At 37.1% G+C, this 24,157-nt stretch overlaps 1 protein-coding gene across 3 annotated transcripts in view; it reads right to left on the bottom strand.

Moving 5' to 3' along the window:
* The window catches only part of LDLRAD4 (low density lipoprotein receptor class A domain containing 4), a 567,965-nt gene that overhangs the window by 460,949 nt on the left and 82,859 nt on the right, over window positions 1-24,157 (bottom strand). For 2 of the 3 annotated variants that reach the window (XM_031946676.1, XM_023496263.2), the window contains one exon: window positions 11,605-11,690. The gene's annotated coding sequence lies outside the window, so the exon portion shown is untranslated. Of the gene's footprint in view, window positions 1-11,604; window positions 11,691-11,943; window positions 12,136-24,157 lie in introns of those variants that run through there. The other variant, XM_031946677.1, reaches the window with a different exon arrangement.

Genomic DNA, 24,157 nt, shown 5'->3' with positions numbered 1-24,157 from the left:
ATATATATGTCCAGATTCCAGGAAGTATGATAACACAGCCACCAGTACACGTTACCCCCTAAAACTCAATTATGCAAACTAATAAATATACAATGAAAAAATACAAATATAGGCCTTCTAATTCCTAGTCATACAACCTCATTTCCACAAACTCCTCTTAAACTCTTTTCTGTACTCAAACTGCAACAGACATTGACACTGAGGTTCGGGCATAAAACGACTTCCTTAGTTTGAAACTGCAGCCAGTCTCGCTCTGCTTAAAAAAAGTGTTTTCAGAAGAAATACTAAAGTATTTTCTTAGCAAAACATTTCTTCTTTGCTTGCCTCCAGAGTTCATGTGCATTGCCTATTCTGATGTGCCAACGATATCCATCATTCTAATTCATTATTTTCTTTGACAAGTGAGGGAGTAGGGAAGAAAATAATACTCTTGGAACCTTTTTTCAGTTGATTACCTGACCCTGATAAATAGATAAGCTTTCATCTTATCATTCCATCATCAAGTCTCCATACTACCTACTGGCTACCTCCTTAGCATGCCATCACACACATACTATTCTACTTTCCAGCTCCCCATTATTTGTTTTCTCCCAACGTATAGGCAGCGACTGTTTTGCTTGCTTGTATTTATATATTTCTAAAGTTTACCACAGTGTCTGCCACAGAATAAGCTAGATAAATGCTTTATTTATCTCTCAGGAAACTGGCTATCTAGGACTTAGGTGTAGCCATGGGTTCCCATTACTAAAACATAGCTAAATTGCACCATCTGAACACTAATGTGCATAGATATATTCTTGCTGCCAGAACATGAAATGTCATTATTGATTTGCAAAATTCTTTTGCTAGTCATGCTGGTCTATGTAAATCATTTTAGTGCTCCCTTAACCGGAATTCTTTTCCAAATTTGTGCATATGTTTTTTTACAATTGCAACTTTATCTGGCTGAATTACTATTTCATCTTCCTTTAGATTTATTTTTCTTTTTTAAATGTTTTACTGGTGCTTACATCAGTCAACAAGCACTTTCATTTTTTAATGTCTTCCCCTCTCTCCCATTCTCCGCAACAAAATCCTTCCTCTTAACAATTGTATCCACTCAAGCAAAACAAATTAACATATTGGCTATATCTATAAATAACTACCTTAATCCACAGCCTAAATATTAGTCCACCAACTCTCCTGAAAGTAGAAAGATATGCTTGGTCTTTCATCCTCTAAAGGTATGTTTGGACACTCTACTGTTCTTAATGTTGAGATCTTTAGATTTTTTTCCATTGGCATTACTGTGGCAGTCAATCTACATTTATTAAATGCTTCCTAGGTGCTGAACAATGGAGATGCAAAGAAAGACAAAAGTGGAAAGGGGAAGAGGAAAATCTATATACAGTCTTCTTACAGAAGAAACCTATATTCTAATGGGAAAGACAAACTGTAATAATTAGATAGATAAAAGATAAATATAGATTAGGTTTAAATTCATCTGAATAGGGAAGATATTACAACTGAGGAAGAGAGGAGGGAGAACTGCAGAAAGTGGCTTAATGACCTGAGTTTTGAAGGGAGGCAGAATCTAAGAGACAGAATTGGGGGAATAAAGCAAACTAAACTAAGTCTGGAAGGAGAATCAGACGGAGATGAGAGATAGAATCTCATATTCAAAGAACATGCTTCAAGTAGATGTTGCTAACTGATAGAATGGTTGACTGAGAAAATTTGACTTATAGATTATTAGAGCTTAGAGGAGTCAGGAATCAACTATTCCAATGGCCTTTCCAAAAGTTGAAACTGAGATCAAGAGGAAAAATTATTTCCTCAGGTTCTGCCATTCAAATATTATCCTTGCTATAATCCTGTTAACAACACAGGCACAGGAACATACACACAAACACACACACACACAGAGAGAGAGAGAGAGAGAGAACACAAATTATAGTCTGACAAATTATAGTCTCTCCCAAAACCAACCTAAGAATCCACCCTCTATGTAACTATCTGCTTTGGAATCACTTTTCCTCACAGTGGCATTTTTTTCCAATCATTATGCTATTCCCTAAGCAGTCCCTTTAGGATCCTGAGTCCATCGGGCATTGGGCTTATAGAGTTTGCACTTGATCATGGTTCCAAAAAAATAATGCCTCAAATCAGACCATGAATATAAAGTTTGTGAGGGTAGGGACTGTTCTTCACCTTTGTCTTTTATTCCTTCTACCAAGCATAGGGCTTTGAGCAAAGTAGGTGCTTATTGAATGTAATGGAATGGCCCATTTTTTTACCTTAGAGCTTGAGACATTCTCCCTCTTCTTGCATGATAAATTAACTGCTATTTACACTACTGGGTCAGTCAGAGCCACCATGTCAGGGACAAAACAGCAAGATTAAGACCTCCAGTTTATCCTTAATTTCAAAGTTTTGATGATCTCCAGATTATCTTAATAGTTTCTACCATTCTATCTAGTTCCTGATCATTTCTATCGTTCTTTGTTCCAGATGGTCATTAAACTGTCCCAACATGTCCATCAGTCCTACTAAGCTATATTTTAAAAAATTACGTCTTTCCCACTAAAACCACTTAACCCTCTTAAAGGGTTTCTATTAGTATTATGGTTTCTGGTCCAGGATGGCTATGAGCTCACAGAATTTATTCATGAACACATTAACAAATATACCAAAGTCATATATCCAGTCTGATGGTTAATATCTAAGATATATAGTAGAAATCTAGTAGAAAGTCTATCTGAATCATCAGTAATTCCCCCAACAAATTCCCTTCCTTGAAGGAATTAACCAATCTTGAGCTTACAACAGTGAAAACTACCTAAGGGACAATTCCTACCCATCCCCCAAAATGCAGCCTTGCGTCTTCATAACCTATTGTCTCCAAAAAACAAGTGTCTAATTCTGTGGGTCGTGTAATAAACAGAGGGGATATTATGGAATAAGGACTTAGCCGGACCATTCAGCTAAAAGCACTGGTAGAGATACCACCTATGTGGTATATGGGGTGCTCCTATTGCATTGAAACCAACAACAACATTCCCTATAGTTCCTGCAGCTGCTCTTTTGGCACTCATCCAGGGTCAAAGGGAGCTAAAGCCACGATTGCTGATGCTACTATCAGTTGTTCTTATAAGACAAACATGAAATGGGAGGAGGGAAGAATGGTCTCAGAAGATACTATCACAAACACAGCCTTAGTTTACACTGAGGCAGAGACAGGCTCTCCAGGATTTCCACATAAATCCTGATTTTGAAACGATGTAACAACATATAACAGCCTTTTTATTTCCAAAAAGATTCTATTTTAATTCATTATATAATTTTTAGAAAACCCTAGTGTGGTATACGTAGGTAAATATTATATATAGTTCTCATTCCTCAAGATGCCATACTGAAAAATGTGACTGATGTTAATACCAAGAAAGTAGGAATCTTCAAGAAAAAGGTACACATCTTAGCAACTAGTGCAAAGATCCTGCTAAAAACAAACATCTATTCTGAAAAAAGAGATTTTTAGAAAGTGTATTTTACTTAGCTTAGAAGCTTCTAAAGGAAGTTTTATTTTCTTGAATACAATTGATACAAATATATACTAACAGTAAAAAAGAACTTGCAGAAAAGTGTGTGTATGAGTACATATACATGCATTTACATAAATGTAAATATGTAACACTTCATGACAGGTTTAGGACAAACCAAGTTGAGCACTACCCTATAAGTCCATTTCCAAAGTACCACCTTTATCTTCTGCTTCAGAAAGCACTTCCTTGAAATAGTAACCAATGAATAATCCACATTTTTTTTTCATGAAGATATTCCACTAAATTTAACCCAGTGGGCAACTATTAAGTGTCTACTTTGAACAAAGCATTGTGAATATTTTTTTATTAAAGGCAAATAGTCCCTGCCCTGCAAGACTCATCATTCAAGTGGGCTGTGATAAGAGAATGAAAATAGTTTTATTTTTGAAAATGAAAACTATTGCTTAAATTAATTGAATTAATACACTGCTTGTAGATACTAAAACAGGATACTGAAATCTTAGTCTTCCCAGGGTACTGTATGTATCCTTTATGCTCATTTAGCATTAAAAACACCCTGGTGTGCAGTTTAGTTAACCAATTGTATTTCCCCATCCCCACTTGCACTTCCACTCCAATCACCCTGGAACAGGGGGCAAAAATATTAAAACAACCATTTGCACCTCCATTCTGGAATCACCCTGGAACATGGGGCAAAAATATTGAAACAACTTGCCAGACTCCCAGCAATCTTATGAAAGGGTTGAAATAAGGCAGCCAGCAGTACTTCAAACATCTCAGATTGTAATTTAGCAATCTGAGGCAGCTTCCCTCCTCGGCAGCCCCCCTCCATGGGCTGGCCGAGAGCAAGCCAGAAAACTGCAAAACGTCGTGACAAACCATATAATAGCATAAGTGTAAAATGAACAAACATTTCATACAGTGTCATTCAGAGCCTCAGGAGAACCCTACATGTTCAGAGAACGGCAGACACTTCTTTTGAATTCTCAAGTGCCATATTCTTAAAGTTAATCAAGCATTACAAAGCAGTCTTTGGCACAAATCATGCCCAAACACATATATCTATCCCTTCCCCATGACTTTGAAAAAGAAATGCTATATTATGTTCATTCAAGAAAGGAGCTTAAAAGAGGACTCCAATTAAATCTATAGATGCTCTGTTTCTATGCCATCGGGTTGCACCAGTTAGAATAAAAACCCTTATTTTCATGCTATATGCCCTTTCCAAACGAGTCTAGAGTATTTCAGCCCCAACCATCACATTTCTAATCTAACAATCTTTAAAGTGATTTTTCCAAGTCAAATAAACCTCCCACTTCATGCTCCAGTGGCTCTCTCCTTTTTCAGTTTTCTCTCTGAATAGAATCTGAAGTACTTACAGGTCAACCTACCATAATTCCCATAAGTCTAAAATCACCTTGAGGTACTCTAAAGATTTCTTAAGGGCTCCTGAAAGACAGGACCAATTCATCACATGGACGCATAGCCGTCAAGCCACGAGGCAATCTCGCCCAGACACGAGGAGTTAAATAAATCTGCTGGAATTCAGCAGCCAACCTTGTAAGGAAATCCCAGACCCCAGTTAGGATAACCTGCTCTGGATGAATGTCCTCCGCAGATGCACCAATGTGACTTTGTGTGAGCTGCTGAGACTCAGTCTGTTACAACTGGCATCACTTGCCACGGGCAAGTCATCGCAAGAAACTGACCTTGGCAAAAGCACATTTTGCACTTCGGTGCTGTTCAAGTGGATTAGAGAAAATGAGGGGCGGGGCTGGGAGTTAGGGTTGGGGGGAAGGAAGGGATTCAGGAGGGAAGACAGACAGAGAACCTCGCAGAAATCTCCTGCCACACTGCCTACGCGCGCTCTCGCACTGTTACAAAAGTTATATCACCTACATAGGGAAAATGAACCCACAAAAGCCTCACTTTCGAGCCCGCTGCTAAAAATCCCATAAAAAGAAATACTATTTCAAACCTTCCCCCATATGGAAAAATACACATGCCATGAAGCAACCCAGAGTTTCTGAAAGGTTTATTTTTATATTCTTATTCCCCGCACCACCCACATCCACCTCCATTAAACCACGTCCCCCCTCCACGAACTTTTTACGTGGAAAATTTCCTAGCTTTTTAGCAGTCTGATGATACTTTTCTAGTTTTCAGTTGCTGGTGCTTCTTACCTTATAAGTTTAAAACAAAAGGGTAGTTTTTTTTTTCAGATGAATTTCATACTATTGTCTCTTAGAAATAAAGAAATAGAGTAAGATGACCTTAAACAGTAGCCAGTTAAACTTGTTCTCATCCTATGATGAGTAAACTAAAGGTTGAGACTAGTCCAAGATCACCATAACTTTTTTCACTGCATCCTTTCCAGAATTTTTGAAGCTCCAGGGGTCAGAGGCTTCCTTCTAGACTTCCTTCTGGAAGTTATTCCAGACAACCATATCTATGGGGTATCAGCCGTATGTTAAGCACTATCCCAGGTACAAATTCCCAGTATCACCTGGATGATATCAAGAAGCCTTTATTAAGCACCTCTTTTATTGCCTGGATCTGTGCTAGAAGCTAAAGATGCAAAAATAAAAAAATAAAACCATCCATACCTTTAAGGAAATTACCTTCCTTTGGGGTAATAACATGTAGACATATTAAATATATACAAAGTAAAGGCAGAGTGATTTCAGGGTGAGAAGGCATCTTGTAGCTGCAGGGATGAGATTGGAGATGGGCTCAGGGAGATGAAAAAAGGCCTCATGTAGAAAGTGGTCTTCAACTGAGCTTTGAATAAGTGTAAAGAAATGGGGCACATCCAAAAAGAACAAGGGATTGGTAATAAATCCAAAAGATAAAGCATTTTAAAAACATTTTCATAAAGGAGTATATACCAAAGTCCAGGGGACCTTCTGTGGTATCACAGTTTCCTTTGGCTACCCAGTTAAGGCCACAGGCTCTTTCTGAGAATTATGCTTATTTCCTACTTTCATAATTTCAGTCAAAGGTTAATGAAAATAAAGATGTATTTTTTTCCAAACAAATTCAAAAATCTCTTCACAGAACTTCCCTCCCTCCCTTTTGGGAGAAGGAGAAGTTCTGTGGCTGCCTAGGTTAAGAATTCCTATCATAGAATAATCATACCATAGAATAAAGCTATATCATATATTAGTACAATATCATAGAATAACAACAATAATAGATGTTTACATCGTTCTTGAAGACAATTGATCTTTACAGCAACCCTGCTTTGAAAATGCTATTCTTATCTCAATTTTACAGATGAAATACCTTATAGATAAAAGAAATTAAGTGACTCCCACAACAATTCCATCTTGCACCAAGGAAAAAAAGAGGAATGAGAGAGGGAAAAGATAAAGAGAAATAGGAAAGGGGAGAAAAGTGATAAAGGAAAAGGGAAAAAGAGAAAAGTGGGGCTAATTGTTGGTTTTCCTTTCTATTATCTTTCCCTATGTACATGAGTCAACTTTGATTTTTTTTTTAACCTCAACTTTTAGAGCCCTGGAGAACCTCTGCCCCAGACACATCTTATTCCTAGCTCTCCTTTCATTTCTTGTGAATGGAAAACAAAAAGAATGGAAAATGGAGACAAGAAACAGAGCCTTGATTATCTCATATGACACAACCCTTCCGATGGATGGAAGTAGGAGGGAAAGGCAGAAGATAATCAGTCAATGAGTAGTTGATAACAGACAAAGATACTGAAATCTCAAGATGTCTACAGTAATGAGATGTGAACAGTTCATGCCCACTCCACAAACTCTACCATTCTACCTTCCAATTAATCTTAAATGTTAAAATAATGGATCCAATTTTTTGCTAAATTGAACCCTCTACCCTAACAGGCTCTGCTTTACTTCAAAGCAGACTTTCATTCCTTCTTCTTAATGGGGTGCCTATGTCATGATACAGCCATTCTACATCTTTTATTTGTTTTGACATTTCATAACATTTCAACAATTTAATCTATTTTATAGCAAAATGCCAAGGACAGTGTTATGGACAGACCTGGTATAAATAAATTTTATATCAATGTAGACAACAGGAACATACACGCCAAGATAAGTTTCTCTAGTACTATTGATCTCCTTTAATTTTGCCTTAAGACTTTAAATGTAACACAAAGACAGGAAGCTAGGGTAGAGAGGAATAACTTACACATATCCAAGGTTATTTTTCTAATTGCTTAAAAAGCCCAGCCCTTGGGACTATAAGGCTCATATTAGAGCAAATTCCCCACCTGTCTCTAGTCCCACAATCCATTTCAATTCCCTAAGGACTACCTGAAAAGAGAACAGGAATTTCCCAATTTGACCCCTTTTTGTTCATAATGACCACAAAAAAGCTCTAAGTGTTGAAGTCTTGCTTCCTGATGAAGGGAAAGGACAGAAAACCAAGAATGAGAGACTTGAACTGATGACTCCTATCCCAATATATCTTCCTCTACCATTGAGTAACTTTGCAATAAATCTTTCCAAGACTGCATCACCACTACTTACAATGCCACTACTTACTGAGCCTAAGTTCTAAGTTAGATGCTTTAGGAATTTCTTTCAATAGCGTTTCTCTTTAAATGAAATGAAAGGAAAATGAGTACATTTCCTCTAAATGTCCCAATTCTGCCTAGCATATCTTCTCTCCTGGAAAAGAAGATTAAAATTCTTCAACTCCCATTTCTAAAAACCTTATGACATTTAGCTTTCCCCCTTTTAAGAGTATAAACATCTCAAGAGGTTTAAGGGAAGTCCCATATCTAAAGAGGTCTAAGAGAAGTCCCATGGTTGACCCTTTAACCAATTTAAGGACTCTGGCACAAAATAAGAATTGAAACCCAGTCCTGGTTTTGACCAAAAGCTAAGAAGGTCTACTTTCTATGTGGAATCACATTTCTGCAGTTAGTGCACAACTCTAAATACCCATACCAACTGTCCTAACCAGGGAAGTAGAACCAAAAAAAAGTACAATTATCACCTCATTCATTTTATCAGCATTTACTAATGTCTTGCAATCCAGCTGTGAGCTGTTTAGAGCTATATTTTTATGAGTAGCAGAGCAAAAATAAATTCCAGGACAGTCAGATGTAAGAACTTATTTCTAGAGGTGCTAAGGTTTTTATGATAACTTGGAATCCAAGTCTATGCTCGTAAATTTACACAGGATTCATGGGGCCACCTACAGTTGTGCATATCATCCCTCTTAACTGCTCTGATGTCCCAGACACAGGAACTGGCTTTGTTTTATTCAAACCTAAAGTCAACATATAACAGTGCAGACAAAAAAAGATTTCCATAGATCTTCATACAGCAGTGGGAGCATTCCAAACTTAAGTATAAGTCACCTTGTCAATTTACAAAAATTCATACTTTCTCTTGTGATTTCTATTTTACAAAATCCAGGGCACGTGATTGATGTACAACCTGCCTGCTCAGCCATGAAAAGGCTGTTCCATCAGCATCTGCTTCCCAAAGGGAATGGTGACTAGGAGATAATGAAAGAAAAGCTGTATAAGCTATACCCCCACTTTCACCTTTTCCAGGGGATCCCAGAGACTGTTTTTCATAATTGTATAAAGGTAGGATATCTTCACTATAAGCTGGTAGGTAATACAACAAACTACCTAGAACTAGGGCCATTGATCAGTAATCATCAAAGCAAAGAAAACAAAGAATCAGTGGAGACAGGTAAGTAAGTAGCATGTGTAATTAAAAACAGAAATGCACTCCCACCATTCACAGGGACATTATGAACAATGATTCTTTTAAAAAGCACTTATATTTCCTCCTGGTAAAGACCCACAAATGAACCCCATGGTCTGAATAGACCAGTCCTTGGAGACTGAAAGTAAAAAAAAATCCCCTTTCTTCTCACTTGTCACCACTTTTTCAGGCCTGAGTCGGAAGGAAGGAAGGAAGGAAGGAAGGAAGGAAGGAAGGAAGGAAGGAAGGAAAGGGAAGGAAGGAGGGAGGGAGAGAGGGAGAGAGGGAAGGAGGGAGGGAAAAACATCTTCTAGTCAGCAATATGCAGGAAATATCCTGACCTCAGAAAACCATTTATTAGCCGATTTTGGCTCCTCAATCCACAGCAGCATAGGCTTCCACTATACTTTGGCAAGTACCCAAAATACAAGGGCCATTTAAATTAATCTTATGCCTAACCCAAGGAATGAGATAAATCCTTCATGAATCACCAATATCTTAATTTAAAGGCTACCAGGGAGTGCCAGGGAGTGCCAGTGCCAGAGAGGTGATGCTGGAAGAATCTTGAGGAAGAATTCATAAAATATATTTGCCTTAAGTAATGAGACATTTACCTAGCAAAAGTTATTTTAGTGAGGCAAAAAGAACCTTAGGAAAACTTCATACTTTCCTAAGTATTCTTATAGAACATTTTCTCTTCTGATCCTCCCAACAACTCTTGGAGATAAGTATGTGATAATTTTATTACAAATCAGACAACTAAGACAAGAAGTGGTTAAGAAAGAGATTCTCAGACAGAGCCCAGTGATGTTCCAGGACACTAAAGTGAGCTCATTGAGGTACAATCTGAGATTCCAGATTTTCATGGAAAACAAAGCAATACTCAATATCTGTCATTCACCACACAAGATACTAGTTTAATCTTTGGGCTATACCAGTAACTTCCTCATTTGGGATGCCCTATCTTTGTGAGACTAGTTTTTTGATAATTTCTGTGATAAAAAGCAGTCACTCCTTATAAATGAACATAGAACAGAAAATGAAATTGGGAGACTCCAAACAAAGGATTGGTGGAATCTTCAAAGTTTTCAAAAGTATTGCAAAGTTTCAGAAGTTGCACAGATGCACATTTCCCATTACTAGGCAATTGTAATTAAGAATGAAAAAATATATATTATTTTTCTTTCAATTTATGAATATTATTTCAAATGATTATTAAGTGATTAGAACACAAATACTAATTAATTTGGACCTAACTACTTAATGAATGGAACCATTTGAATTGTTGTTGTGGTTGTTATTTTTGCCTGTGGAACTTTTAACAAAATCATTGAGACTCTAAAAGTGACATGAACCAAGAAAGTTTGAGTTAAATATTTGGCTAAGCAAATAGCTGATAGATACTTGCCCAGCATTTTGGTTTCTATATCATTTGTGTTTTACCAAAATAATATTTTATTCACTGATCCACTTGCTTCTAAGTGGATGGTCTACAAACATGCAGAGACTGAAATTATGATATAAAGTACCAGGAGTCAAAAAACAAAGGTCTAAAATTCCAAATGTATCCTTTCTCGCAAATATCCTCAGACTTCATCAAATATATAAGAAATGAAATGGAAAAAGGAAATCATCTGACTATATCCATAATTCATATCAGAAATGTTCCAATGTAGCAAATCAAACATTTTTATGCAACATAAAAAAGTTGAAAATTTTATTATTAAATTAGAGCAATAGGATTTCAGTCTAGAAGTGACTTTACTTACAGATAAAAAAACTGAGTACTAAATAAGTGAAATAGCTTAAAGAAATAGCTGTACAGCTAATGACAGAGCTAGGACTAGAACCAGGATCTGCTGACTCCCAGGTAGTTTTCCATTACATCACCTTGTCTACAATGAAAAATTTAAAATTCCAGTTAATTAACTTCAATTTTTTTTCATCTTAGCCTCTACTGATCATACTCAAGAATCTAGAATATAAACATGAAGCTCAATTTTCTTTATTTCTGGGAAATATAAAAACGTACATGTTTGTATATTCAAATCCCATTGCAAAAATAACAATTATATAAATATGGGGGGGTCAAAGAAATCCATATTATTTATGTTTTTTCCATAAATCAGAGCAAAGAACTGCACAAGATATAGCAATCTTCATCAGTGGAGAGAGCACTCAAAACTATGAAATCACAAATCAAAGTACCAAAGAATAAAACTAAGTTGGAGAAATAATTCTTATACATGGAAGCATGTGCAACTTTTTTCTGAGAAAAAAATAAAAATAGAGTTCCAGCAATCTTTTCCTCATAAAAATCAGTAAAGGAAAAAAAGGCAAGATCTACTCACCTTACAAATTGCATGCATACTGATGTTTGTTCTTGAAAGTGGCCCAAATGGAATATGGCAGCTTGATGTTATAAATGCAGATGATCCTATTAGAAAGAATAATAGTTTCAGTAAATACTTTCCTCACTTAATATCCCAAATACAAGATCCTAAGAATCTGAACAAAAGGTCCAACTATACCCTTTATTCAATAGAAATCTGCATTTCCTATTTTGTAGAAATAATACAGTCCAATAAGTGATGGATAAATCAGAAGGAATAGGGTGGGGGAAGCTAAGTTTTTTTGACTCCGACTGCATAGCAGCTTACAATGTTTATTTTCTACACCCTTTCTCTCACCTTTCTTTCCATTTGGTGCTTCAGTCACTGTCCAGTTCAATGTCACAGATATTTTTTATCATCATATGCCCACTCAACATTTATCGAGCATCCACTGTGTACATCACACTGTAACTTGGTGCTGGGCACCATACTAGGTCCTCACTCCTCTGTTGCCTTTCCTAAGCAGCTTCCAAGTAAACCCACTACCACTTTGCCTCATATTCCATAGGCATCTCTCCCAGCACCCAACCCTGCCAATATGTAGCATTAAACTACTTTCCAAGGTTGAATAAGCCGCCATCTGTCTATCTTACGTGGTAGTGTGTGCCATCCGGGAGACTTGCCCCTCGGAGCGTGTTCCTACCATATGTCACTCTCAAGTGATCAGCCAATGCCAAGACATCTGAATAAAAATGTCTAAGTGTAGCTGGAATACCCTCTTAGAATTCCAGTGGCAGTTCACCAAAGCCAGGTATGTCAAAATGACTTATCGTTTTCTATAGCTTCACCTGAGCATCGATAGTGCAAAACTCACAAACATTCCTCTCTTCTCCTGTGCCCAACAAAGGAAAAAAAAAAACAATTTAGTTTTTCTTTTCTAAGGTATACTTTGTATTCCTCCTCCGTGACCAGCTCAGTCAGTGTATGTTCCAAAGGCTACCCCATTTCTTCAGAGGTAAAATTCAGAAAACTTACCGAGAAATAAAACTTTTATTCAAAATTTTAAAATGGAATGTTCTAAGCTATTTTAAGCAGATTGTTATTATTATTATTATTAAGCTCTGTTGAAAAAAAGCAACTTAAACTTAAAGATGTATGCAGCTACTTACATGAGTTAGCTTTTTCCTCTAGAGTAAAAGAAGAAATCTTGTGGGTTGATGTGTTTTTGATCATAAGTTAGTGAGGGAAAGGACAAAGAAAAAGAGAGTAAAAGTTGGGTCTGTCTTAGATGTCAAATGATCTCCCTCAAATCCAAATATTTAAAGGAATTCTAATTAACTGAACTCCTTGTAAAAGAATAAAATGAAAACTCCATATTTATCTTCTTATAGAAAGTTGTCATGCTCCCCTGATTATCTTTATTTAATCATTTATGGCACATTCCTTCTCCCCCATAAATCACTCAGAAAACTTAACCATAGCCTGAAAGGTTTATCTGCACTTTGCTTCCATCATTCAAAGAGCAGGATTCTAAGACTAGAATCGGGGGGGAGGGGGGTGAACACCATTGTTGGACACACAAGTCAGTTAATTTCACCTTGACTCAACAAGCATTTATTAGGCACCAAATATCTCAGGCACTGTACTATAAAAACAAAAGTAAGGCATTTCTTATCCTCAAGGATCTTATGTCTCCCAAACATATTTTTTTCACTCATGTGTCCCTCCCCACTCAGAAAAATAGTAGCTTAAAAATTCTCTCTGTCTCAGTCCTAATAGTTAAATTGCTTTTTATCATTCCACAAAATGATTCCACAAAATTATCTAGATAATTCTGAAAAGAAAGACTAATCATTTTCTATGTCACCAATGGGAAACTGAGATTTTGGAAAGATAATTGACTTCACAGAAATTTGCTGAAGGAAATGAACAAACCAAGACTTTGAATGAAAAGTACCTGGTAAGTTTTTCTAAATACTTAAGAAATGCTTAGAAGACTTGAAACTGATAAAATATAGTCAGATAGTTGAACATGATTGATGTAGAATTCAGAAGGACCTGAGAGCATCTACTCTAATTCCTTCATTATACACATATGAAGAAACTAAACTCTAAAGAGGTGATTGGCCCAAGGTGGAATTCACTGTCTTGCCAGATCCCAAACTGTTTATAAGACAACTTTCTTTTCTGTCAAGCTTAGGACACAGTTTATATTTTACTGTAATGTTTGGGCTCTAAAGGTAAGGCAAGAAAACACAGAAGATAGTGAACTTGAAAACAGTCCTCTCAAAATCTTCCCTCAAATCAATGTAGGAAATGGATGGATTCCAATAAAGCATGAGGAGGTCAATAAGAGGAAATGAAGAAAGGGTGTTCTTAATTATCACCAAATAAATAGTCTAGTTATATATGCATATGTGTGTTCAAAGAGGAAGGGAAAAATCATTTTTGAGATAGATGGAAAAGAAAATCTTAACATCATTCTTCCTTCCTTCTTGTGAAATATGAATCCTTGTAATCAATTAATCAACATTTATTAAATATCTATCTTGTGCCAGGCTCTGTGCTAATTGGGGAAATAAAAATAGGCAAAAGACAATCCCCATCCATAAGGAGCTTAAAGTTTAATGGAGGGAGACAACATACAAACAAATATATACAAGCTGAGCTATATACAGAATAAATAGGAAATAATTAAGGAAAAGCATTAGAATTAAGAGGGATTAGAGGGAGGCTGCCTATAAAAGGCAGAATTTTTGTTGGGACTTAGAAGTCAGGGATATCAGTAGTTGCAATGGAAGAAGAAGAACATTTCAGGCACAGGAGATGTCCTAGAGTCAAGAGATGGGATATCCTCTTCATGGAACAGCCAAGATACGAACGTCATTGGATTAAAGAATACATGTTGGGGAATAAAGTGTAAGAAGACTAGAAAGGTTGGAAGGGCTAGGTTATGAAAAGCACTGAATGCTAAACAAAGTATCTTGTATTTGTTTCTGGAGACAATCAGGAAGTCATAGAAGTTTATTGAGTAGTGCACAGGAGAGAATGATTATAACTGGACCTGGGCTTTAAAAAAAAAATTATTTTAATGGCTGAATAAAGGATGGATAAGGAAAGACTTGAGGCACACAGACCAACCAATCCAACTATTGTAATCAAGGCATAAGGTAATGAGAGCCTGCCTCAGAGCAGTAATAATGTCAGAAGAAAGAATGAGGCATTTTCGAGAGATGTTACAAAGGTGAAATTGGCAGGCTTTTGCAATAGCTCGGATATGAGGAGTGAGTGATAATGAAGAATCCAGGATGACTCCTAAGTTGTGAGCCCTAGGAGATGGGAGAAGGGTTTTGTCCTCAATAGTAATATGGACGGTAGAAAGAAAGAGCATTTAGGAGAGAAAAATAATAAATACTGAGTTTAAGATGTCAATTAGACATTCATTTCAGGATGTTTGAAAGGCAGTTGGAAATGTAAGACTAGAGGTTAGAGAGATCGGGCAGGGAAAATAAATATGAGAATCACCAGTATTGTTTGTTTCAGTCTTTTTCAATCATGTCTGGCTGTGAACTCTTTTGGAATTGTCTTGGCAAATATACTGGAGTGATTTGCCATTTTCTTCTCCAGCTCATTTTATAGATGAGGAAATTGAGGCAGTTAAGTGACTTCCTCAGGGTCACATAGTAAGTGTCCAAAGTCATATTTGAACTCATGTCTACCTGACTGCAGATATGGCACTCTATCCTCTATATCACCTAGCTGTATCAACACAGAGATGGTAATTAAATCCATGGGAGCTGATGAGATTACCAAGTGAAATTATATAGAAGAAGAGAAGAGGACCCAGGGCAAAACCCTGAAGGGCACTCATGGCTAGAGGGCATGATCTGGAGGAGAATTCAGCAAAAGAGGAGAGAGAGAAGAGTAGGAGAAGGAGGAAGAGGAGGAGGGGGAGAGAGACAGAGACAGGGAAGAGAGACAGAGACAGATAGGTAGCAGGAAAAACAGAAGAATGGTGTTCCAAATTTGTAGAGAAAAGAGAGTATCAAAGAGAGAATGATCAATAGTGTCAAGGATTGTGGAGGTCAAGGAGAATAAGAACTGAGAAAAGGTGACTTTATTTAGCAACTAAGCTATCATTGGAAAGAGAAGTTTTGATGGAATAATGAAATTCCCAATCAGATTATAAGGATAAGAAAAAAATGAATGGAGAGAAAGTATAAGTGTCTATTTAATTACAAAGTGCAGAAGACAGATAGGATAATAGCAGGAATGAATCAAGTGAAGATTTCTTGAAGATAATGGTTATAGGCAATAGGAAATGAGCCACTACCAAGGAGAAGATTGAAAATAAGTAAAAGAGTAAGGATCTATTGGAGGAGCTAGGAAGGATGGAACCACTTGAACAAATAGTGGTAAGGAGTAAACCCTTGGTTAGAAGTAAGGCCACTTCAATCAAGGAGAATAAAGTGGTAGCGGGCACCTGAGTGGTAGGAAATGAGGAAAAGAAAAGAGGAAATTCACAGTGAATTATATCATTTTATCTGTAAAATATGAGGCAAAGTTCTAAGCTGAGATATGTGTAGGTATTTGGGAAACTACAATTCAGTCTTAAAACAATAAGAAAGTAAATACTTAATTGAAATTATAAATTGTAAATGAGAGAGTGAAGAAAGAAAGAAAATGAGAATTAATCTGGGAAAAATACTTGAGTTTAAAGAAAAAATGTAGAAAGAAGAAAAATAATCAAGAATATGTGTCCTTCCATTGGTCTTTGCTATTAGTTAGAAACTGTGCATATTTGAAGCCTGAAACATTCTTTTTGACGAACTAGCATATAAAGCAATCAAAAAGCATTTGTTAATCATTTGCTATGTACTAGGGATTGTCAGCCACAGGATATAAATGCAAAGAATGAACCAATGCCTATTCTCAAAGAGTTTAAATTCTATCAGAGGAAATATGCACACAAGTACATGTATAGACTAAACATATACATAACAAATATAAAATAAATACAAGGCCATCTGGAAGGGAAAGAATTGGCAAGGTTTTTTTGGGGTTTTTTTTTTTTTTTGGAGGAGGGGAATATGTCAAGAAAGATTCTTGTAGAAAGTAATACTTGATCTGTCTCTTGAAGGAAAAGAAGTTCTCTAAGAGGCTTAGGTAAAGAGAGAGTACATTCCAAGAATGGAAGAAAAGATAGTCTATCTAAGAAGAACTGAGACCCTCTCGTATTTATTAATAATAAAAATTCACATTTTTATATCATGTAAAGATTTACAAAATTCTTTGCTCAAAATTAACCCTATGAAGTAAGAAATGTAAATATTATTGAACCCATTTTACAAATGTTCTTAGTCAACAATTGCATGACATTTCCTTCCTTTCTCAAAAGAAGATTGGATTAAAAGATCTCTGAGGTCTCCTTTAGCTCTAAAATTCCACCATCCAGTGCCTTCCTTCCCTAATTTGAATGTTACCTCTGAAAAGATTTAATTTCAAAGTGTTTGATGGCCACTAGTTATTGCTAATAAGCACATCTTCATACTTCATGTAAAAAGATTAAGATGCTTAGTCCTAATTATGAGGTAATGGTCAGCCCTGAATTTGGCAGGTGATAAGCCAGTGACCCATACTGCCAGCCAGATTGATAGACAGCAGAAAGCTAGTGAGTGGCCATCCATGTTGTCTTTGCATTGTTGTAAATTGAGCACAGATGTAAAGCTTACAAAAAGCAGCATGGTGCAGTGAGCACAGCATTGTCAGAAGACCTGGATCTTGATCTTGGCTTGGCAACTTAATGGCTATATGACCTTGATCAAAGTGTTTAACTTCGGAAAACTTCAGTTTCCTCATTCAAAAAATGGGGATGAAAAGAGCTATGCTGTTTTACTTTTAGGGTTGCTTTGGAGATCAAACATAAAGAATGATGTAAACTAAATGTAAGCTGTTCTCATCGCCTCTTAACAACTATCAAATCAACAGGAGTATCAGTCAGAGTTCACTGCAGCTTTTGAGAGATATGCATGAGTCAGATATATCATTTTTTTTACAAACCATTCCACTAAGGCCTTTAACATTTTAAGAAATGCTCACAGTGAGGATAGCACTTAGAAATCTGCAGCAATCAACACAAACTTGCCAAGATGAAAGAAAAAGAAAATCCTAAAAATGTTCCTATTTGTCAGCTGTCTGGCTGATTTCATGCCAGGGTCTTCTCTGATCAGAAATGTAAGACCTCTGCAAAGCACAATGAGATGGGACCTGGATTTGTCCTCGGAAAAGAAGTGAAGAATAGAAATAAGTTGCTTATTCCATTGCCTCATAAACATCTGAGGATTCAGGGATGAATCTCTGCCCTGCCTTGGACATGATGACAATATTCTTGTCTCTTAAATAAATTTGAATCCATATTGGTACAAGCCTGTAGTGCCCCTTGTTTAGGAGGCTGAAGCTGATGGAAGAGATCTAGTTTCAGAGTTCTGAAATTCACTAGGTCTGTCCACACTAAGTCCAGTACCAATATGTTGAGTATCAGGAGCAGAGGGCCATCGGACTGCCTCGGGAGGAGATGACTGACCCACGTCTGAAAAACAGGAAGTCAAATTAGCTTCAGTGTCAGTCAATACTGAGATCACCCAAGCAAGAGAGAGACTGGATCTCAAAAATAAATAATCTCTGAAATTGTCAGTCTCCTAGTTCTAGGGCTGTAATTCAGAAAATGTCTCCTTTCAAAACATCTTAGAGAGAACTCCTAAAACCAAGAAAGCTGCAAGTCCTTGTCTGGAAATGGACACATTTTAAAAAACATATTCTCAAAGATAGGTATGTAAAGGATGGTTCAAGGGATGGGCTGGTGGAGGAGGAGGTAGGAAGAGAAACTGGAATATGTTTTTCAAAACTCTTCAAATTCAGGCTCTCAAGCTCCTACTCTCCTTTCTCTACTTCTTTTCTGTTTTCCCCGCCAAACCCAAGAAAGTCTGCCATCACTTTTGGTCAAAGAAGAAAGCAGACCCCGCTGCCTGAAGCCAAAAAACAGACAGGTTTGCTGTCCTCCCTGCTGTTTTGGCTCGAGCTCTTCAGACTGGAAAATTCGGAAGCTAGATCTCCCAAGCTTTGTAAATGCCAGAACTATCTAAGAGGAAAATAGGACAAGGCCACCCCCAGGCAAGTTTGTACTAAAATGTGCTGGCTGCAAGGCAGCACCACAGTAAACATCACACAGGACACAGTGCTCCTTGGAAAGCATTCTACCAGAACAATGCCATCTCTCCAAAGAAAATAAAAAAATTACTGTTGCCGCGACTCAAAAATCTTCAAGTGTAATGCTCCAAGACCCCTAACAGGGAAATAAAATCAACCCAAAGGGTAAAAAGGAGGTTTTCAACGGAGTAAGAAAAAATAATTCCTCTTAAGAAGGGCAAATCTAAATTTATTTTTAAAAAACAACCCTGACAATGATTATTTCTTTGTAGTAATATATGAACCAATAAAAATCCAATCCTGAATACTTGGTTAGCTTCTGAAGACCTTTAAGGGAAGGGGAAGAAAAAATGCCTTTATACTACAAAGAATCTAAGAAAATTACCTCTAAGATGTTGTCAATATGTTTTTAAAGCAGAGATCAATGTTTTCTCTAGAATCAAATTATATATCTTAATATATTTTATGGTAATGCATATGTAGATATTAACATGTATGTTACAAGCCAAAACAGGGCTTTAAAATTTATATATTCACACTGGTACAGTCAGCATTTGGAAATCTAACATGCTTTGAAATCATTTTAAAAGACAGGATCAGTTGGAAGGTACAGGAGGAATGGACTAACTGCTGAAAAAATAGAGCTTGTCTTGTAGACATCCTTTCTCCAAGAAGTCTTCACTGATTAAATACACTCCTCTGCATTCAGTATGTAGAAATGGTTTCTGCCATGTTAATTTGGTCTCCTGTTATATTATTCTGTTGATCATTTTCATTCTTGTATACTACACAATTCCAAGCTAAACTGCTTATATAAATATGCCCTTATAGACAGTAATCATATTTTAATTCCATTTGCATCTTCCTCCTTTCTTCATAATATCTAATAAAGTGCTTAGTATACAGAGAATGTTTAAGAAATAAGAAATTAAGAAATAATCATGAGGAGCAGCTAGATAGAGCACCAGCCCTTATGTCAGGAGGACCTGAGTTCAAATCTCATCTCAGACACTTAATACTTCCTAGGTGTGGTTCCCTGGGCAAGTCACTTAACAAAATTAACTTTCTTTCTTTCTTCCTTTCTTCTTTCTCTTTCTTTGTTTTGAAAGAAAGAAAGAAGGAAGGAAGGAAGGAAAGAAGGAAGAAAGGAAGGAAGGAAGGAAGGAAGGAAGGAAGGAAGGAAGGAAGGAAGGAAGGAAGGAAGGAAGGAAGGAAGAAAGGAAGGAAGGAAGGAAGGAAGGAAGGAAGGAAGGAAGGAAAGAAGGAAGGAGGGAGGGAGGAGGAAGGAGGAAGGAAGGAAGGAAGGAAGGAAGGAAGGAAGAGGAAGGAAGGAAGGAGGGAAGAAAGGAAGGAGGGAGGAGGGAGGGAGGAAGGAGGAAGGAAGGAAGGAGTGAAGGAAGGAAGGAAGGAAGAAAGGAAGGAGGGAAGGAGGGAAGGAGGGAAGGAAGGAAGGAAGGAAGGAAGGAAGGAAGGAAGGAAGGAGAGGAAGGAAGGAGGAAGGAAGGAGGGAAGGAAAGAGGAAGGAAAGAAGGAAGGAAGGAAGGAAGGAAGGAAGGAAGGAAGGAAGGAGGGAAAGAAGGAAGGAAAGAAGGAAGGAAAGGAAGGGAGGGAGGGAGGGAGGGAGGAAGGAAGGAAGGAAGGAAGGAAGAAGGAAGGAAGGAAGGAAGGGAAGGGAAGGAAGGAAGGAAGGAAGAAGGAAGGAAGAAGGAAGGAAGGGAAGGAAGGGAGGAAGAAAGGGAAGGAAGGAAGGGAAGGAAGGAAGGGAAGGAAGGGAGGAAGAAAGGGAAGGAAGGAAGGAAGGAATGAAGGAAGGAAGGAAGAAAGGAAGAAAAGAAAGAGAAATAATTCTGATAGACTGATTTAACTGATAAAAATAGTAAAAGCCCCAAGTCAAGTATAGATTACCAACTCTTTACTACCTAGTGACACATGCACAATGCCATGGCTTCTTTACCATTGCAGGAGATCATAATTATTCTATTAACATTAGTAAATATAATACAGTTAGCACCTAAAAGTAAAAATAAGTAAGACCTTTATCTTAGTGACCCAAATATGGCAAGGAAAGAATATACCAATGAAAAACTAAGTGTGAACTCTGAGAAGGAAGAGTTCTTAGTCAAATTTCACAAGGTAGAGAAGTTTAAATGGTTAGAAAACCCCTCCAGTCTCAAATATCTCAGGTAGAGAATTTCAATATATATAAAAGACTGCTTCAAAACACACACACACACACACACACACACACACACACACACACACACACACCCTACCTGCTAAAGGTTACAATCTAGAAAGTTACGCTCTTTCAAACTCCAGGATCCTGTCCAAACAACCCTCTTTGATTTTCCTATTCTGAATATTTAATTGTCTGATCAAGATGATTAGGAGGTGGAAAAAAAGATAAAGAGACTCCCAGGATTACCTGAAATGAAAAGGGAAATGCTTCAACATCAGCACCCTGGATCTTTCTTTCTAGTTAACAAGTGATACCTATCATAATCAAAATAAACAGTGGGAAGCACTATATAAATTAGAAAGGGTCATGTTTCTTTTCTTTTTGTTTGCTTTTAGTGAAGAAAGTAGACTTTTTTCATCTGAGTCTTGTTTTCACATAAATTTAAGCCTACCTTAGGAAACAGCAACAGGGAGATGAGTCAAATACCACTGAAAATAGATAATTTCTTTCCTGTCCTTTTGGTCTTCTCCCAGGATGCCCCACTGAGCAGAGAACAAACTTGGATGCCATGAAACCACAGTAGTTGGCAGGTTCTGCTCTGGCCTCCCAAAGGTTGTTGTCAGCAGGAAATTTGGTCAATCTACAGAACTTTCTGGCTTGGATCCTCCAGGTACAATAGCAGGGAACATTTCAAGGTCAATGAGTCAATAATGTTTATTATATAATAATCACTCACTGTATGAGAAGCCCTTAATAGATGCTAAAGGAAGGGAGAAAGTAAGCAAAAAGTTTGATTCTCTTAAAGTTTACAGGCTCATGGAAGGTGTGGGACAAATACAAGATAAGTACTTAATATGACCATATTGTAGCAAGACCAGTTTTTGAAAGCCACATATTGTTCTACTAATGTCTGACCACAATATCTATCTATAGACACATATAACAGAAATGTTAAACATATCCTAAAGCCACAACTTCAAGGCCTCAAGTGATATTGCAACTACTTTAAAAATCTTCTGTTAAACAATCAAAACTGAATCCAAAGAAATTATGGTGGCTAAACATGGTCCCCTGCAAAAAGTGATATGAGAAGGTAGGAAGGACACAAGCATTTCTTAAATGCCCACTATGTACCAGGCACTGTGCTAAGTGCTTTATATATCTTATCTCATTTGCTCTTCACAAAAACCCTTGAAAGTAAATATTATTATTGTCTCCATTTTATAATTGAGGAAACTGAAGTAAACAAATGGTAAATGACTTGAACAGGGCAACTTAGTTGTATGTATATGAGGCTGAATTTTAACTCAGATCTTCCTGACTTCAGACCAAGTGTAGATTTACTTTGCCAATTTGTTGTCTCTGAGGTACCTCCATTTCTCCTCCCTCCCCCAATCACTGGACTTCTTGGGAGAGGTAAGAAATTAGGAGTTTGATATCTTATATGTCAGACTTTTTAATATATTAACTGACTTTACTGAGCTATTTTTCTTCCCATTTTCATTCTTTGTTAGGGGTAGCCTTATAGCAGAGAGACACTTAAAAATTAAAGTGATATAAATACAAAGGGATCAATAATAATTGATTTTTTTTAAAAAGTCTTCCTTGAGAGAACTAATAAAGTCCACAGGAAAGCTCATAGGATGACAGTCAGAAGATCTAGGCATGACATTTTCTTCTTCTTTACCCAATTTTCCCCTCCTAGATATAGGTAAGGTTTTGGGAAACAGATTCCCTAAGAAGTCTAGGGATTAGTTAGCATGTGGCCAATCAACAATGCAAGGGGTACCTTTTGGGAGGCTGATCCATTAAGAAGTTGCTTTCTGTGTCCACCCCTACCCAGGACATCCTCCACAAAGAGAAGCCAGAAGAGTTTCCTCTTTTAAGGACACAATGGATATAAAGATATCTGGGAGAAGCAATCTGATTCCCATGGGATGGAAGAAATATGCCAAGTGGAACAGAATTTGGCTTCTCCAGGCAGACAGTTCTATGGAGAGCTCATATGCCCCATAAATACTCAGAGCAATGCAGTGAGAAAAGTCTCCCAAGCAAGCTGGAAAAGTGACTAGTACAAAAATAACCCATAACACTTGTACTCATCACTGTTCTTATAGCAGCTGTGGGGACTAACCCAAGGCTGCCTAAAGCAGCACTGGACAGCAGCTCCCTAAAACTCTGTTGGAATTGGACCATGGACAGCATTCAGGTGCCTATCCTGTGTAATTCTCTTAAACCTCAGTTTCCTTATTTATAAAATAAAGTAATTTGGACTAGATGGTCTCTAAGATCTCTTTTGGTTTAATCTTCAGGGATCAAAAGGATACAATTAAACATGAAACTGTCTAAGAAATTCCTAAAGAAGGAAAACAAATATGAGAAGAAAAATTTGAGAAAGCCCTGAGAAGAGATCTTCATCAGTAAGAGGTGAGTATGGCTTTCCCCTCATGAATACTAGCAACCATAGAATTAATTCAGCTAGGAAAGAAATGAAGAATAATCCCCAAACATAATTTGTATTTTCATGAACATTATACTAGCTCTTCATCCAAGTAACAACTATCAATCTTGAGCACTTTTCTCATTTCTAGCTATATGATCCCATTTGATGACCTCATCAGCCTCCATAGGTTCAATTATTTCTATGCAGATGGTTCCTATATTTCTATGTCCTTCCTTAATTTCTTCCCTGGGTTCGAAAACTACATCATTAATAACTTCTGTGAATTCTCAAATTTCATGTACCATAGGCATTTCAAGCATGCAAAATAAAACTTATTTTCTTTCCCTGAAATCTCTTCTTTCTTCCCAACTTTCCATAACTATCAAGAGTATTACATCATCCTGGTTACCCAGACTCACAGCCTTAGTGTTATCTTCAGCTCCTTGCTGCATTCATACCATATGTAAAATACTGTCAAATCTTACTGTTTTTATTTTGACAACTCCTCTCTATAGGTCTAATTCTTTCCATTCATATAGTCATCATGCTTGTACAGACCTTTGTCATGTCTCACCTAGATGACTGCATTAACTTAATTGCTCTCCCTATCTCAAGTTTTTTTCTTTCTCCAGGACATCCTCCACATAGTTACCAAAGTGATCTTCCTAAAGCATATATCTTACTGTGTTACTCTACTATTCAATAAACTCCATTGCCTTCCTATCACCTTGAGGATCAACTAC

Source organism: Sarcophilus harrisii, chromosome 1 (genome assembly GCF_902635505.1).
Source record: "Sarcophilus harrisii chromosome 1, mSarHar1.11, whole genome shotgun sequence".
NCBI classification, from domain to species: Eukaryota; Metazoa; Chordata; class Mammalia; order Dasyuromorphia; family Dasyuridae; genus Sarcophilus; species Sarcophilus harrisii.
This window is presented reverse-complemented; position numbering and strand designations above follow the sequence as displayed.